The sequence below is a fragment of the Crinia signifera genome, chromosome 8 (genome assembly GCF_055691185.1).
Source record: "Crinia signifera chromosome 8, ASM5569118v1, whole genome shotgun sequence".
Classification (NCBI taxonomy): Eukaryota; Metazoa; Chordata; class Amphibia; order Anura; family Myobatrachidae; genus Crinia; species Crinia signifera.
Window position 1 is genome coordinate 48,688,819 of NC_139224.1, and position 18,772 is coordinate 48,707,590.

The 18,772-nt window shown below is 41.7% G+C and overlaps 1 protein-coding gene and 1 long non-coding RNA gene across 2 annotated transcripts in view; one reads left to right on the top strand and one right to left on the bottom strand.

Moving 5' to 3' along the window:
• The window catches only part of LOC146026013 (uncharacterized), a 61,193-nt gene extending 53,319 nt beyond the window's left edge, over positions 1 to 7,874 (bottom strand). The window contains exon 1 of the long non-coding RNA XR_014454339.1: positions 7,739 to 7,874. This is a non-coding gene — a long non-coding RNA (uncharacterized LOC146026013). The remainder of the gene's footprint in view (positions 1 to 7,738) is intronic.
• SLC6A1 (solute carrier family 6 member 1) overlaps positions 7,405 to 18,772 on the top strand; it is a 159,226-nt gene continuing 147,858 nt past the window's right edge. Inside the window, exon 1 of the mRNA XM_083156320.1 lies at positions 7,405 to 7,560. The gene's annotated coding sequence lies outside the window, so the exon portion shown is untranslated. The remainder of the gene's footprint in view (positions 7,561 to 18,772) is intronic.

Genomic DNA, 18,772 nt, shown 5'->3' on the forward strand with positions numbered 1-18,772 from the left:
AATAAAGAATATCTATCCTTGTCTTTCGATGTCTATTTCCCTATAGATTGTAAGCTTGCGAGCAGGGCCCTCATACCTTTGACTGTCTGTAAATACCCAGTTTGTTGTATCATTGTCTCCTATTGTAAAGCTGAACGGAATATGCTGCGCTATATAAGAAACTGTTAATAAATAAATAAATAAATAAATAAACACAAACGCTTAACAAGACTGCACTTATTATTTTTCTACACTACAACTGTACATCTGTGTGTAAGTCTGAATCTGTATACAAGTGCTACTATGCAGCGACCACAACTTTTTCCAGTACAAGTACTGTTGTGCTTCAGTTGCATCTCTGGTGTAGACTCTGGATGCAAATTGAAAGAAAAAATGGTATGCTACTCTCCCTCTTTGGAGCTTTACGGGTCATGTAAATGCCGCCCGCACGAATGCGAATGGATGTTTTCCATAAACATCTATTCACAGCTTCCATGCGGGGAGGAAATCATTCAATGTTCAGCGTCCATCGAATGATTTCTGCAGCGCTCGAAGATGTAAGACACATCTCTGGTGAGTGGCCTGTGCCGGAAGGAAGCAGGAAGCTGAAATTTGCATAGGCAAATCACCATAGGAAAGCCCAGCGTTTTCATGGGAATGCCCATAAAATGCTGGTTGTTCCCATGGGCACAACGATGGCACGCCACCCCACACCCTCCACCTGCAGGGCTGTGTGCAAGCGGGCAGCGAATAATCAATACGCTGTGGCCACTCGCACCAAGCTGCTGCAAATGCGCATAAATGTTTATGCACATGCGCAGCGTGAAACATCACTCACCGCTGCAAATTCGCACGGTGATTAAGAACCTGAATGACCTCCACTGTGTATAGGGCATACTGTATTAAATTCATTCATATAGTCTGTATTCAAATTCACTCATCAAGATTTTATAAAGTATGTTAACTGTCCCCCAAATTCCGACTAACAATAACTATACGGATTCATTTATTTCCTTTATTTGGGACCATATTTTATTAATCTATAATAGATTCTATTTCTTATGTTTATGTCACTTTTAAAAATACATCATATGGACAGATGAGTTGGTACTTGTTTCCTAGAACGGCCACAATCGGGGGTAATCGTGTACCTTAACTTAAGGTACACGATTACCCCCGATGGACCCGATTTCCTTTGAAATCAGGTCCATTTTGCCGGCAAAGGCAAAATTGGGTCCATCGCGTCGGTCGGGTCCATTAACATGGCACGCGACACGACCGACGCGATGCACTCGATTTTGCCATAGGGTTCAATGTTAAAATATTTTTAACATTGTAATCAGGAAAAAATGGGAAATGGGCCAATATGGCCCATTTCTCATTGTATATGCCCCCCCCCCATTGTGAACGTCACCCCACGATTGACGCCAACCCGAAGTGTAGCGAGCCCGCGAGGGGTGGCGGTACGCGTCCTCCGACCTTTTCATACCCCTACTATCCACGTCGGCGTGGAGTTGAGAACATAAAGTGTGGCGAGCGCAGCGAGCCACCGAGCCCGAAGCGTGGCGAGCGCAGAGAGCCCCACGAGGGGACGCGTATACCTGTGAAGTTATACGCGTCCCCTGGCGGGGCTCGCTGCACTCGCCACGCTTCGGGCTCGGTGGCTCGCTGCGCTCGCCACACTTTATATTCTCAACTCCACGCCGACGTGGATAGTAGGGGTATGAAAAGGTCGGAGGACGCGTACCGCCGCCCCTCGCGGGCTTGCTACGCTCGCCACGCTTTGGGTTGCCGTCAATCGTGGGGTGCCATTGAGGGGGTTAAAATTGGGGTCTGGGGAGACTTTTACATTGAATCCAATGTAAAATAGGGTCCCAGGGACCCTATTCGCATTTCAATCAATGTAAAAATCGGGACCATCGTGTCGGTCGCACCGCATGCGATTTGGTCGCATGCGATGCGATCGATGCGATGCGACCGACCCGATCAACATCGGTGTGGCCGTTCTAGGAAACAAGTACCGATGAGTTTTATAATAGTCAGTGCTGAATGCTGTACCACATACTGTATGTGTAGTCTCAGGAACAAGGACAGATATCTTAGCTATTTTAATTTAGCATGTTTGATACAATGTATGAGGGTAATCACAAATACAACAGAACAATCTAAAGATTGATGTTCGATTTGATTTTCCACTAGATTTGGCACTAGATATTTCCATTCAATTTAGCATTAGATCTGTACTTTTGCATTTGATATTGATTTCGTTATCGAATTCAATTTACATTCAAGGCACAGTGTACACATTCGATTTACTGGATCGATTTACTGGATTGAATTTGATATTTCCTGCCTGCGGTCTATTTTTCTTTTCGATATAGAGAGATATAGTGCATTGGATCGAATGCAGATCGAAAGCATCTTAAAAACCATTCGATTTAGATTAGATTTTGCTTCTATAAGCAAAAACTAATCGAAAACGGAAAAATCTAAGCATGTGTACACAGCTTAATGACATATACAGGCTTGCACAGAAGGGTACCACTTATGATTTCTTAAAGCAGATTTGTTCTACCAATTATATAATACCTGAATATAATTAGCTGACTAAAGAAGATAAATAAATGATGTTTGTTATGCTTACCTCAGCAAATGGCGCCAGTCACATGGATAACATTGTGTTTCTATATTTTATCTTACCTGTCATCTGACTGCAGCATTTTAGTACAGTATGTATGTGATACAAGCACACATACATGTACATGCCACTCTGTTGGCACCTCACTTACACACAATTGCACATATAACCAGTATCGATTACATTATTATTTCCTAGGCTATCTTATTTATTCACTATGGACTGGTCTGAAGTTACGCTGCAAAAAGAAAAACGTACCAAAAAATTGCGCGGAAGTAGAAACAGGTGAGTCCAATGTGGCACATTACATGTGCATAGGGTCCTGCGGGGTCGCCACGGTGCGGGGCGTTTCTTAGTTTGGTGCAGAGATTGTTTACGTTTTTTGGGTTTACGATAGCTGTGGACAAGACGGAAGGGCCAGTCATGTGCCTGTCTTTCTTGGGGATAGAAATTGATACGGTAGATGGCTGCTGCAGGCTGCCTCTTGATAAGCAAAAATTCACAGTGAAAACACAGCATAATGCAAGCAAGACAATCACTGCCCCAAACACTAGGGAGGGCTTACCTCCCTCTGGCTGCTTCCAGCCACACGGTAGCCACTGTGGCAGTACCTGTGCCCATGGGCCTGCTGCCCAGCTGCCTACTGCTTTGGGCCTGCAGCCCGTTTGACCAGGACTCCAACCTGGAGGCCCTGGACCTAGGGCCCACTGGTCAGGAGGACCTGACTACCACTGACCCTGGGCCAAGAGGACCCGACCACCGCCTCTGCATGCCGGAAGGACGGGCCTAATGCCCAAAACCTTGGGGCCTCGTTGGGGGGCAGAAGGGCCTGGGTCTGCTGCCCACAAGCCAGGAGGGCCCAACTGTAGCTGGCCCCAGGCCCAGAGGGCCCGACTAATGTCCCCACAGGCCAAGAGGGCCTGAAAATTCGCCATGGGCCTGGAGCCAGAACCCTGGTGGTCTAGGGGGACTGCAGGGGTTGGTGGCCACTGGCCACTTACCTGTAGTTGGGAGAGCCTCCAGGGAGGGAGCTTCACCAGCTCTTCTGCTTCCCACTCCCGGGAGGCTTCACCGGTAGCTTCTTTTTCCTTCTGCCACTGGTCCATCCTGGCCAGTGGCGCTTACTCCACTGCGGTGGATGCTGGGGATCTTCACTGTTGATCCAGACATCCACACGTCCCATCTGCCGCTCACGCCATCTTCTGGAGCCGCTTCTGGCTCCGGGGGCATCCCCGTGGCGAATACTCCTCCACTCCTCTCTGCTGCCGACTCTCTCCTCTACACAAGCCACTTTCTCTAAGCATATCAACTTGCTTTCAAGAAGTTGTGGCATACATATATCAGTACATATATCAGAGTCCGAGTGTCAGAACTTTCTATTCTATTGGCTCTCAGCATTCCCAAACGTGCTGGGAGCCATAGATTGCACCCACATTGGGCTTCAGGCACCGCATGTGAGGGGACTCGTCTACGTCAATAGGCGTGGGCATCAATCTCTGAACGTGCAGGTGGTATGTGATGCTAACCTAAAAATCCTCAGTGTGGTTGCAGGCTACCCAGGGAACTGCCATGATGCCTATATTCTGTGGCACTCAGCCCTCTGGGACCAATTCCAGGTATCCAAAGGCCTCACAAAGAACATGCTACTGCTCGAGTTGTTCCTCATTGTGGTGGTGCTTGAGCTGTGGGGGGATAGCCTGAGGGATTCCAATATAGTGTTTTGGTGTGATAACCTTGGTGTGGGTCAGGCGATTAATCACCAAGGGTCATCCTCCCTCCCTGTGCTGCGATTATTGTCGCGTTTGGTCTTGCATTGTTTGCTGCTCAACATCCAGTCCATCACCAGGCATGTGGCGGGGGTGGAGAATTCTTTAGCTGATGCACTGTCTAGGGGCGATTGGGCAAAGTTTCGGGCATTGGCACCTGCGGCTTGTCTAGTTGGTGAGTCCTGCCCCCCTTATGTTTGGCAGATGATCAGGCCAGCATGGAGGGCTTAGCTATGCAGGCCATCGCGCCCAGGACCTTGCGGTACTACCAGGATGGGTGGCATGAGTGGGAGCAATTCAGGCTATCCTCCGAGCAGACAGGTAAAACGTTTAGGGTGGCTATGGGGCTTTTGTTTGGAATCTTTATTCATTGGGTTATTCTGTTGCCGCGGTGAGGAGGGTGCTCTCTGGTGTATCCTTCTTTTCTTCATTGTATGGATTGACAGACCTGTCTCGTCATTTCTTGTCTCTAGGGCTTTGTGGGGCTGGCAGCGGGACTCACCGGTGGTCACCGACCAAAGTTGACCTATCAATATCACATTGCTTCCACCACTGTTGGGTGGCCTCCGGGACATATGCTACCCTGTTTCAGTTGGCATATGCAACTGTGGAAGGGCTGTGCCCAGTGGAGTTGACTTTGGCTTTCCCACTGGTGCAACCTGACCGACCTGGCACATGGTTGATGCATGGGGACAGGTCTCCGCTTACTAAATACCAGTTCTGTCATGTGTGTGGTTAATTTGCATTTGTGGACGCTGTTGCTAATTCTTTTAACATGTTGCAGGTTGACGGGATGCCAGGAGTGTGTGGGTCATGGGTTATTCCTTCATATAATGGGCTTTGAGGGTGGCTTTGGCCTCTAATGTGCGTGTACCCTGAAGTGAGTGAGGTTAGGTGAATAGGCGTGAGAGGCGATGGTGTGCCTTTCAGGACTAGTTGTTGAGGGCCCTGCAGAGATATGACATTCCCAGGGTTTTGATTATTCATCTGGGGGGCAATGATGTCGGCCGGTGTATGACTTTGGAGTTGCGGTCCTTTATTATTAGGGACTTCCACATCATTGCGCAGGCTTGGCCAGCGTGTCAGCTGGTGTGGTCTGCGATGATACCCAGGAGAGTATGGAGGTAGGCTGGATCCTGCCCTCGAGTTGATAGTTCGTGCAGGAAGGTCAATATAGCTGTGGAACGTTATATGTTGGCAAATGGAGGAGGTGTCTTCCGCCATGATGGTACTGTCTTTCAGAGGGAGGAGCTTTATAGAGCTGATGGTGTGCATCTGAGCCCGAAGGGAGTGGCTCTGTTTTTGGCTGACTTGTTTTTGTGTTAAGGTTTTGGTGCTGAACGTGGATGTTAGCTTGGTAGTAAAGAACGGTCATTTTTGTGTAGATGAAATAGCGTGTTAGATAGTGGGTGCGCTCTCCCGACATTGATTGTCATGAGCCATACTTCTTGCACGGAGGATAGCTGCCACCACCAGCCTGGGTGGTTGTGCAGGGAGAGTTGATCACCAGTGGTGTGTGAATGGTATGGTGATCTTGCCCCCCTTTTTCTTTCCTCTGACCATTCTTTGGTGCCGCCACTATTTTTATAGTTCTAGTCAAGTTGTCAATAATAAATTTGACATTCATTATTTGAAACACCAGCACTTGTGTTCGTGTCATTATTTTAAGTTAAGTTAGGTTAATATTAAGTGTTAATGGTTTAAGCATAAGAATACCTGATGGTGAGTTTAAGATAGATAGATTGATAGGAGTATACAAAGGCAAATGTAACAGGACCAAGCTTCCAGAGGGCCCTGGCCATACAGGGGCTGTTCCCTTTCAGAGCAATTGATAGATTCATTTTTGAAAAATTTGAAATGTCCCGCTCTCCAGCCAATAGGATGGTGGTAGCTCCAATCCACTGAAAGCACAGTGTGATTGGCATTTCCTGATCCTTAGTCTTGTAGTGTTGCATTGTGGCATATCATTGACATTGAAAACAGCAGCCAACAACTCCACAATGCAGGAGTGTGGATGAGGGGGGAGCATAGGAAGCAATGTATGAGTGACATTACACCACTTTTCCAGGACTTCAAATGCCCCTTAAACATTGGTGCCTTAGGAAACCAACTATTGGATAGTTGATAGATAGATAGATAGATAGATAGATAGATAGATAGATAGATAGATAGATAGATAGATAGATAGATAGATAGGATAGACATTATATGAGATGATAGATGGATAGATAGATAGATCGATCGATCGATAGATAGATAGATATTGTATTAGATAGATAGATAGATAGATAGATAGATAGATAGATAGATAGATAGATAGACAGACAGACAGACATTATATGAGACGATAGATGGATGGATAGATAGACAGATAGATAGATAGATAGATAGATAGATAGATAGATAGATAGATAGATATTGTATTAGATAGATAGATAGATAGATAGATAGATAGATAGATAGATAGATAGATAGATAGATAGATAGATAGATAGATAGATACTGTATGAGATATATAGACATTGTATGAGATAGATACTGTAGATAGATAGATAGATAGATAGATAGATAGATAGATAGATAGATAGATAGATAGATAGATAGATAGATAGATAGATAGATTATATAATTACTGTATGATATGCAAATATGTAACAAAATACCATAATACACTATCCATGAACCTTACCCTCCACGGTGATTGTCCCTGTCTTAATTCACAGAGGCATCATTGAAAATGAAGACCTGGATGGTGACAGTATACTCATTTTGTACTTAATGTGATATTTCCCTGACAGTCCTTACAAGAACAATCACCGACAATGCATGCAGATCAGTGGAATTTATTTCACATTTCATTTATAAATCAGTAGCAGATTTTGTGTTAACAAAAGTGAAAGTGAATTTTATAGGGTTGAATACCCGCATAGGACGATGTAATGGAATAATGGAATATATCCACATTTTGTGCAGCTCAGGTCCTTTCATTTATTCCAGAGATGTAGAGAGTAGCAAATGACATAGAGAGAGGTGTGTCTAAATGTTGATGTGGAGGTTGAGACTGCTGAATTAGGGCTGTACTGAGCAGAATTGGTGTTGAGAACAGCTGAATTTCTACTGTGTGGTGCTGAAATGAACACAAAATGAACCCTGGCCAGAGAGACACATCTGTATCAGGTAGGTTATATCATTGCATAAATGGGAACTAACTTTGCATGTCACACATCATAATTATCCTATAGTGAATCCAAAGCAGCACATTTATTCTGATTCTAAACTCTATAAACATGTTTCATTTGCTTTCAGACAGAAATGTGTATTCACATTTATGGAAACAATAGCAGCATGTACTTACTGATGAATAGTATAGATGCTTTCATTCATTTTACAGTGCGTTCACTTGCTTTCCAGCTTGTATTTGATTTATTAATCCCAGTGGGACTTTGCATGTGTGGATGTGATAGCTGAACACAGCTGATCCAATGCACAAGATTCAAACTGGATATGCAATGTACTGTAGGTGCGCTCTGCTGTGCTGCAGTTTACAGGTGATATGGACTGATGCTGTGTCACAGGAAAATCAGGATACAAATGTCACAGTGGGGTATTCTATTGTGGCTACAATGTTTAAAAGTTAAGAGCTGACGTAAACAGTATAAGGAGCGAAACCTTTTATGACCTTTATAGAAACGAGCCTCTTACTGTTAGCTATAGAAACCAAATGCATTTGTTTCAATGTATATAAGATACAGGGTTTACATAGGGTAAATGCATACATGTGAATTAACATAATCAAAACGGACCATTTTATTCATCTGGGATTCTTACATATGAATCATGTTAGCATAAACATACGAAATAATATGTTAAAAATGAACTGTACGCAATATTGTATTTTATCGGATGAAATTAAATGAAATTGCATATATTAAGTAATCCTTAGCATATTTGGTAAATATATAGAATTCCCTAAAGGATATTAACTTGTCAATGAAACTCATAAACCAAACTCATAAACCAATGTTTCTGTAAATATTTACACAGTATGTGGCCAATGGGATAAACAAATATTTGTGTAGGTATCGGGACTCTCATTTTGGGAATGTTTCCTTTGACTATTCATGAGCATATATACTATATGCTTTATGTTACTATACCTCTATATTATTATATATTGTCAATGCTAAGATGAGTACTATACTGTAAAATTAAACAAGCAAAGAAAATTTAGACAGCTTCCACTTCCACTATCTTTATAGGCAATGGATGTAGAATGAATTACTATCTGCAAGTTGTAGTTGAAAGTGACCGCGCTCTGATCTAAGCAGGTTGTTCTTGGGTTCTGTTGTTCCTGCTCTGTTTGCCTTGCTCATTTCAAGCCATTGCAAATGAGACTGCGTTGGCTCAGTTTTATTCCTAGTGCTATAGATATTGACATGTATCTTAAATACAGCATGGATTTATTTTTTTTACTAAAGCATTGAAAAACCTTTCTATTTTAATCACCATTAAATTCAAATATAACCACATTTCCTAGAAAAAAGCTTTTGTTGTGGTGGATTAACATTTGCAGCACATGAACAGCTACAATTAATTTGTGCACATTGATGTGACAGCTATCAGTATAATTCAGCTTTCTGTGATTTTGTTCTTCGTTATTTTTTGCTAGTGTGTGTATTTTTTATACGCATTTTTGTATCGTCTACTGTGACTGAGCTTCTATCTTGTATTCAAAGAAAATGGGTCAGTTATAGTTTCTGACATATATCACATTATTCAAAAAGCCCAAGGTCAAAAGAGCTATGCTTTTTTTATCTCCAAGGACAAGAATCTGTGGTTGACTTTTTTTAGATATAATATAAAAAACACACAAAAAATACAAGAATGTTAAAGTTTAAACTTCTATATACAAAACAATAATTCGTTCTATTTTATCCCTGAATGGAAGATCTTCTGGGTTTGGATAATCAATGTGTATCAAGTTATTGATATTTAGAATTGTTTGTTAATAATGGAAATATCTGCTTTTTTTTTAGCAGAACAAACAAGTCTTCTAGGGAAACCATACTGTTTTTGGTCAGTGCAGTTGGTTTGTTAGAACAGGATATCTTGATTGTTGACTTATATCTAGAATTTTTAATCCCTCGGTAATCCATCATTCTTGTCCACCATATTGTTTTCATATGCGATGCCTTTTGTTTTTACACCCACAGTACAGTGTCAGCATATTTTGGGCATGCACTGTATATTCAGGTTTATTTTTAATAAATCATCCATATGAACAAAACATTTTATTTAATATTTGTAAATATTCAGTTGCAATTGAACAATAGATTGTGTTTGCTATTTGGATTTTAGGAATACAGCCATTTCGAATGCTCAATTTAATCCAACAGTTTTTTTGTTGTGTTTGTGTTTAAATATGCGACACACTTACCAAAGGCAACATACAATGTCAACTCTGTAAATATTTGACAAAAAAATTATATTTGCACTTTTTATTGCCAAATACACTTATTCATTTTGATTTTGTATTCTGTATTAATTTATAATACTTACATTTGTAACACCTTTTAGTAATATAATTTGTATTTTTCTATTAATTTCTATTCTCTTAATAATGTGTTTTTTATTGCATAGTGAATACTGTTGTCTACATATAGCAGTTTTTAATGTGTGGCGTCTTATATAAATACACAAAAAACAATAGATTACAGGATTGCTTAAAAAATGTAAATTACTCAAATTAGATTTAGTTGGTTAGAATGTAGATGATTATTTATACATGTAGTATGTTATTTTAAGCCTCCAATTACAATTCTTGCCTTTTCATAAAATGATTTATCTGTTATTAACATCATTTATAAGCACATAAAAAATGTGCAGTATTAAATGTGCACTGTATAGTCACATCTTTGTCACACACATTTCGCTTATTTGAAATAAAATAAACTAGAAGTGACAGGAAAAGGGTACACAGTTCCCCGTACTCCAATATAAGTAAAATCAATATTGTCGACAACCATAAGCTGTTGTTAACACCACCAACCAATCACATCCTGCCCACATAAATATAAGAACATACCCGATATGACCACTTTTTACCCGATTCCGATGGATCAGAATGAGAATTTGGGTGTAATGTGGTCATTCGGAGATTGGACATCCCAGCATGTTCAGAGAACAGGCTGTAACATCTCCAAACACAGAGCATGCTCAGACGACTGGTTGAGACATTTCCTAACACAGAGCATGCTCAAAGGACAGGCTCTGACATCTCCTAAAACACAGAGCATGCTCAGAGGACAGGCTGTGACATCTCCTAAAACAGAGCATGCTCAGATGACTTGCTGAGATATTTCCTAACACAGAGCATGCTCAGAGGACAGGCTGTGACACTTCCGAACACAGAGCATGCACAGAGGACAGGCTGTGACATTTCCTAACACAGAGTGTGCTCGGAGCAAAGGCTGTGACATCTCCAAACACAGAGCATTCTCGGAAAACAGGCTGTGACATCTCTTAACACTGAGCTTGCTCAAAGCACAGGCTGTAACATCTCTTTACACTAAGCATGCTCAGAGGACAGATTGAGACTAACAAGGGCTTAAACTGGTCCCGGAGAGGTGGTGGAACTTATTTCCCCTGCCAGCCACCCCTCTCCCATTAAGAGAGGCCGGCCAGTGCCAGGGTTTTTGGCACTCCTGCAAACTATAAATGTGTGCCCTACCTTCCATACTTTATAAAGGACAGTGGTCTTACAAGGAAAGAGCATGGTCACACAATATTACCCCAATTTAAATTACTCAGCACAGTAGCACAATCATATTCCCATTATACCACATGTATTGCCCCTTATTCAAGTTATAACACACAGTAGTGCTCCTTCTCCGCATTATACTGTATCATTCAGTAGTGCCCCTTATTCATGTTAAACTACACAGCAGTACTTCTTATACATTTATGCCATAGAGTAGTGTTTATTATACACAATACCCACATTAGTAGTGTCCCTTACATGCAATGCCCACAGCAGTAGTACCTCTTGGTGGCTTGACATCACATATGACATGGCAGAATAGGAAGCTGCTGGGACACTCTTTTCTGTTGAAATTACTGTGCAGAGGTGGTGGAACTCAGCTCCACCCAATCCCCCCCAATCTAACCCCTGTTCCTAACAAAGAGCATGCTCAGATGACAGGCTGTAACATTTACTTTCACTGAGCATGCTCAGAGCACAGGCTGACATTTCCTAATACTGAGCATGCTCAGGGGACAGTCTGTGAAATTTCCAAGAATAGAGCATGACTGATAGTGATATAGCGAGCACTAGCTGTGCACAGTGCCAGCTGAAATGGGTATGCTAAAATAAAATGCAAGTGATACCATTTGTACTGTAACAGTAGTTCCTTATTGAGTTCAGTTACACTCTATATTTATTTAATGCATACCACTAATTGGACAAAAGTCTATTACCATGCATGCAGTTCGGCATACTAAACAGTATTTAACATTTTCCAGCAGACATATTTGCTAATCAGAGAAACACACACACACACGAGAACGAAGAGAGAGCTGGAGTAAGAGAGGGAGGCAGAGGATAGGAGCATTGAAGTGAGATAGAGAGAGGTAGTGAGTGAGTGAGAGATAGATAGATAGATAGAGTGAAAGCCTAGACAGCACCAAGAGAGATATCGACTATATATTTTAGTTAATTATCTAACAACAGAGACAAGCAGAAGTCAGGGCACGTGGCCAGTATATTTTGACCCTAGAGTGACTATGAATAATGGGCCAATTTGCACTGATTAATATACATAAAATAACTCAGCCTATACATTTTAAAAACCCCTCAGCATCCTCATATGAAACTTGTTCCATCACTATAAAGGAAAAGCACACCTACAGATGTGAAACAGCTGGCTCTAGCTCCTTCCTGACATTTATACATTGAGGGTGTGACATATTGCTATGATAGCACAACCAAACCCAATGGCCACCACTGATGATATCATTGTTGGTCAACCTCGATGGAATAAAACCATTGTCAGAGGAATAATCAGTGGTTTCACCCACCAATGGTCATTCCTAAATTGTTACTCAACTGTGGGCCAATCAAAGGTGGGGACAGGGCTTCACGGGTCACATTGGGGAACAGAGCTAGGCTTTGTGTCCCGGCACCAAATAAACAAAAAACTATCATAGAGGATGCTTTATAGTTGATCGTGCAAAGTTATTGGAACTCCAGCATCAGTGGCAATATCATCTGCTCCCATCAATGGTCTACGGCCAACCTTATCGTCAGGGCTACCACCGGCCTTTCATGTAATGTACTGTTTAAATCATTAATACCACAAAGCTCTAATAAAGATAAAGTACCAATCACCTTCTGCCATTTTTCAAATACAGCCTGTAACATGTCCTGTCCATTATCTCCATCCAATTTCTCTCCATTCAAGAATAAGAAATAGACCCCAAAGTTAGAATTAGCTTGAGAAGTATGCTATACGGGACAAAAGGTCTGCTTCATGTTTGCAAGTAAAGCAAATTACAGTATCAAGCAACCTTATTGCACAGTGGGGCAGATGTCATTTCTAGATTTAGATTTGGGTGAGCTATTTTGGGGCAGATGTATTAAAAGAGATAAACGTCCAGCCAATCACATCCCAACTGCCATGTTACAGGCTGTGTTTGAAAAAGTCAATAAGGAGCTGATTGGCTGGACGTTTATCTCTCTTTATCATCCTTGCATTTATCTCTTGTTAAAGCTTAATATATATGTGCGTGGTAACTACTGGCCGCTTTATTTTAAAGCTACAATTTAGATTTCAGTTTGAATACAACCCTCACAAATCTATAGCCCTATACACACGGGGCGATCCGGCTTTTGGCTGAGCAACATGCTGCAGCACGATCACTCAGAACACAACACGCTGCACCCGCTCAGCACACCACGATGCGGTATGTTGAGCAATCCTGCTGGGCGAGGCTTTGCCTATTTTTAATAGGCAAAGCCCCGCAATCTAGGGAATGCCAGTGCAAGTACAGGACCGCGCATCACTATCTCTATGGAGCATACACACGGAGCGATCTATGCTCCCATTCTAAGTGATCTTGTCAGATCAATTAAAAAAGGGTCTGAAGTTGCCCCGTGTGTATTCCCTTTAACTCTCTCTGCACATGTTAGTAAAAAGAAGAGTGCAACTTAATAGTCTATTCTATATCAATCAGTCAGTGAATAAACTTTCTTACATTCTACCTTTCGAATATCTTTTGAAATTAACATTTTACAGTAGTGTGAAGATTTATTTAACTCTTATTAAAGCCCCGTACACACAGGGGAGATATATTGCTCAGCAATATATTGCTAGCAATATATTGCTGCGCAATATATTGCCCAGTGTCTCCTTTGCATCAGCGACCAGATATGGTCGCTGATGAAAAGGAACCTCTGCTGGCGGTGCCGCAGAGGTAATTAGCTGGTCGCAGGAGCAAGCTCCTGTGACCAGCGATTAGAAAGGGGCTGTAAACGGGAACGCTCACCCGGCGATTTATCGCCGGGGCACACTCCCAATCACTGGCAATATGGTCGCCAGCGACCATATTCCCAGCGATTATGCCCCTATCGCCCCCGTGTGTACACAGTATTAGAGATTCTAGAATCTAGTGCTCCCCTGACCTTCCCCCAGCCTCTACAGTATCTCCCTCTCTTTCTTTCTCAACCACTATCATCATCTTCATCACCTGGAATTCAAATTAATTTTCATGACTTTTTTAAGTTTAGCAACATTTAAAAAAAATAAAAAAGTAATTGTTTTCATATGCAGTACTTTGCAAGGGTAGTTCAAAGTATTTATTGCTTGTTATCTGAAGTACCAGAGACTCTGATGCAGTTGTGACATTGATCGCATTGTTTTAAAAACAATAGGTTCATTGAATTGTATTGTATTACTCAGCTGCTTGAATTGAGTATATAGCATTATCTGCTTGGCTACAGGATGCACACAGTGAAGATGTAACACTGTATCTGGCATTGCACTTTGGAATAAATGTGTTTAAATAGTTTGATTTATTGTTTGGCAAAGGACTCAATTGCAGCATGTATATTGAAAGCAAAATTAGAGCTCTGCAAGTAATATTTGTGCCCAACAGATGGCAACAAAGAGCCAAGACTTTCTGTAAATGCTTTTAGAATCTTTAGTAGTAACAACACTACTTTAAATGGGTTTTCTACCAGCAGTTGGCTTTGTAGAAAGATTTTAGCCAAGGCCCCTAGCACCTGTGGTACAACTCGCTTGGGGCTTATGGAGACAGTCTTGAGAAAGCTGTTTGGCTTATTCTCAAAATAAACTCTGTTCTGTACATTGACCTTGATGTATACTAGCAATGTTTTCTGCAAAACAGAAACAGGGCTCCGACATTTATGCAAAATAAGAAACCCATTGCAATGCTCCGCTCTTAATTGTTCAGTGGCACATTGACCAATATGGCTACATGTAGTAATCAACAAAAATGCAAAGAAAGATCATATACAAAATTGTAGTAGTAGTAGTAGTAGTAGTAGTAATAGTAGGGGTAAATTTACAAAGCATCTAAAAAATGAATGTGGTAATGTTGCAAATAGCAAACAATCATATTCTGTCTATATTTTCTGTGTTACGTAAATAGTATATATAAATAGTATATATAAATAGTATTGCTGGGCACGTTAATGCATTAATAACGCACCAGCACCTTAATGCAGATTAAATCTTTTAACGCCGTTAACGCTGGGGGGGGGCGCCTGGCGGCAGGGGTAGTGGCGTCGCGAAGGCGCAGAGTCTCTGACAGCTATCCAAAAATGGCCGCCGCCAGAGAAAAAGACACGCTAGAAGTACTTCTGTACCTCTAGCGGCTGTCTCCTCTGCTGCGGTGGCCATCTTTGGAGGGGTGCTGAGTCTCTACTGTCAGAGACTCTGCGCAGGCTAGTGGGGAGGTGCTGGTTGTTTCTGCTGCCGATCAATGCCTAGCACTGCTGCCGTTGGTGGGGAGACACAGATCTGACTGGTGGCGCTGCTCCCCCTCACAATTAAGATTTATCTCCCCCTTGACAATGAGCATTTAACCCCCATGGCAGCAAGCATGTATTCCCCCCTGGCAATGATCAACATTACCCACTATGACAGCATGCATGGAAAGACCATGTAATCACCCCTGGCAACGAGCATGGATTCTCTTGCAACGAACATGGAACCCCCTATGACAATGAGCATGCAATCCCCCCTTGGCAACAAGCCTGTAATCCCCCCTGGCAACTAGCATGGCACTCTTGGCTACGAGATTGTAGGTAAGCAGCACCTTTGTGCCTAAAAATGCGATTAATTGCAGTTAATCGCAAAAATTTAATGCGATTAATCGCGATTAAAAATTTTAATCGTTGCCCACCACTAATAAATAGTATATATTATATGCTACTACTACTGCTTCTACACACTGACATGCTGCTGCCTGCCACTGCCCACTGGCTGAGCACCAGAGGCGATTCAGCTGCAGCACGGGTGCGGCCATAGCAGGGACAACAAATCCCTCCACTGATTCAATTGACTGTACACAGAGCCGGCTATTGGCTACTGTGTACAGGATGGGTGGATGGATAGTCAAGCTAGGGTGGCCTGGGATGCGTCGGAGCCAGGGGAAGCAGCAGTGTGTACTGGGCTCTCTTCCTTTATCCTACAGTACTTCAGCTTCTCCGTTATGCGTGAGAAGTCATCACGTCACGCGCTGGGGAAACACGCTGGAGAGGAGCCCGGGGGGGAAGCAAAATTTATAGTTACACCACTGGCAGTAGTAGTAGAAGTAATAGCAGCAGCAGTATTCATAGTGGTATCACTAGTACTGGCAGCAGCAGTAGTAGCAGTAGCAGCAGCAACAGCAGCAGTAGTAGTAGTAGTTGTAGTAATAGCAATAGTAGCAGCAGCAGTAATAATGGTAGTATCAGCAGCAGAATTCATAGTAGTAGTTTTAGCAGTAATAGTATCAATAGTAGTAACAGCAGTAGCGGTTACAGTACTTGTTGTAGTAGCTGTAGCCATAGTAGTAGGAGTAACAGTGTAAATTGTGAAAATAGTAGTATTAGTAGTCATGGCAGCAGCAGTATCCGCAATAAAAGCAACAATAGTAGTAGTAGTAGAAGTATCAGCAACACTATTAGTAGTAGCAGTATCAATATTTTTAGTAGGAGTAGCAATAGTAGTAGTAGTATTACTAATAGTTGTAGCAGCTGCTGTTGTAGCAATAACAGCAGTAGTGTGTCAATATCAGTAGTAGTAGTAGTATTAGCAGCAGTAGTAGTAGTAGTATCAGTAGTAGTAGTGGAAGCAGTAGTAGTAGTATCAATATTAGTAGCATCATTAGTAGTAGTAGCAGTAGTAGTAGTAATAGTAGCTACACTATTACTAGTAGTAGCAGCAGTAGTCGTAGTAGTAGTGAAAAGAGAGGTATGATATTCCCCTCAATTGTGCTCCTACCACTTTAACATATATGAAAGAAATATATAATATATGTATGTAGTATAATCGCCTGTTGCACACTGCACTCACAACCTAGATGTAGATAACACAAGTGTACACACGATGTCCTTTCTATTGATTTTTCTTTCCTAATATGTATTCTTATATGATTCAGGATCTTCTTTTCTCCTCCGTAGTCAGATATGTGAAGGGAAAAAAGAAGCCAAATTGTATCATATATTTTGTAGAGGTAAAAAGGAATTTACAACAAAGTTCTATATTCTTTTGATCAAATAAATAACATATCGTACTCACGCAAGTGTGACATACATTCTTCCTATAAAGGTATCTTTTATCTCCCTTTACAATTAGATATATGGGCGTGCCCCAGACTCACATTGTTCCAGGTAATTATCATCACATAAAAGTATCTTTTACTTCATATGGAACCCGCAACTACGTTCACCAATCACTGTGATAACACAGGAAGCATAGGGTGTACTCAACTTACAAGTTCAGCTGTAACACTGTACACATAAAGGTTTCTTTGTAGGTCCCCAGACCTTGGAACTTTGTTTGTCCACCGTAGATGGTGTAACCCCCAAAAAATGGCAAAAGTAAGTAAACTAAGAAATATACTTTTATATATCATGGATATAAAAATAGTAAAATAGGGGTACTCTATGGCTTCATGTGCCTTAGCCTGGTGAAGATGTCATAGTAGTAGTAATAGCAGCAGCATTAGTAGTAATAGTAGTAGCATCAGCAGTAATAGTAGTAGTATCAACAGTGATATTTATAGCAGCATTCATAGCAGCAGTCACAATAGTATCAATAGGAGTACTAGCTGTAGTAATTGCATTACATGCTATAGTAGCAGTAGCCTTAACAGTAGCATTATATGTATTAATTGTAAAATTAGAAGTAGCAGCAGTATCCACAGTAGTAGCAACAATAGTAGTAGTATTAGTATTATCAGTAGTAGTAATATTAGTATTTGCAGTAGCAGTATTAGAGAGCAACAGTAGTAGTAGTAGCAGCAGCAGCAGTATTAGTAGGGATAATAGCAGTAGTAATATTAGTAGTAGTAGTAGTAGTAGTAGTAGTAGTAGTAGTAGTAGTAGCAGCAGCAGCAGCAATAGCAGATGTAGTAGCAATAATAAGGGTAGAAGTAAGCAACCTGAGCAACCTGTTTTGTGGACACTGCACAGAAGCGTAAATACAACTAGTTTATATGTTTTGTTTAGCATGAAGGATAGGACTGCTGCAACTATGTACTCATGACTACGATGTATATCAAACCAAGTGAAAATTGATGACTTTGCTCAATAGATGCACACAAAAACAAAAAGCTTACAGGCAAATATATATATATATAAGTAATAAGAGCCTGTTTCTGAGTCAGACACATCCAAGTCTGCGTCTTTTGGAGGTCACGTGTTCAGTGGTAATGGTACTGGGAAGTACCTCCGGAGGATTCTGAGGAAGCCGCTGACGTGGCTGAGGAAGCCACTGGGAAACGCGTTATCCTATTCCGAATACCGGCTATCTCTTAAACTGCTGCCCGGGTTGTATACACTCAGGGGTTAAAGTGAAGGGGAACAGGGTGGAACTGAGTTCCACCACCTCTAATGGTAGGGGGAACTGAGTTCCACCTCTACCAAAGTCCTGAAAAGTAATTCCTACAGAAAAACCTGTCCCAGCGGCTTCTTCTTCTGGTACGACGTATGTAATGTAAAGTGCGGTTTAATATGAATCAAGGGCACTAAATGCAGTGTAATGTGTATACGAATGTGCTACCATGTGTTGTGGGACCATTATCCCTTTATGGGTTGTAGGGCACAAATGCCATGGCACTGGTCTAGGCTCTGCCTAACGGGGGGGGGGGGGTCATTGTTAGG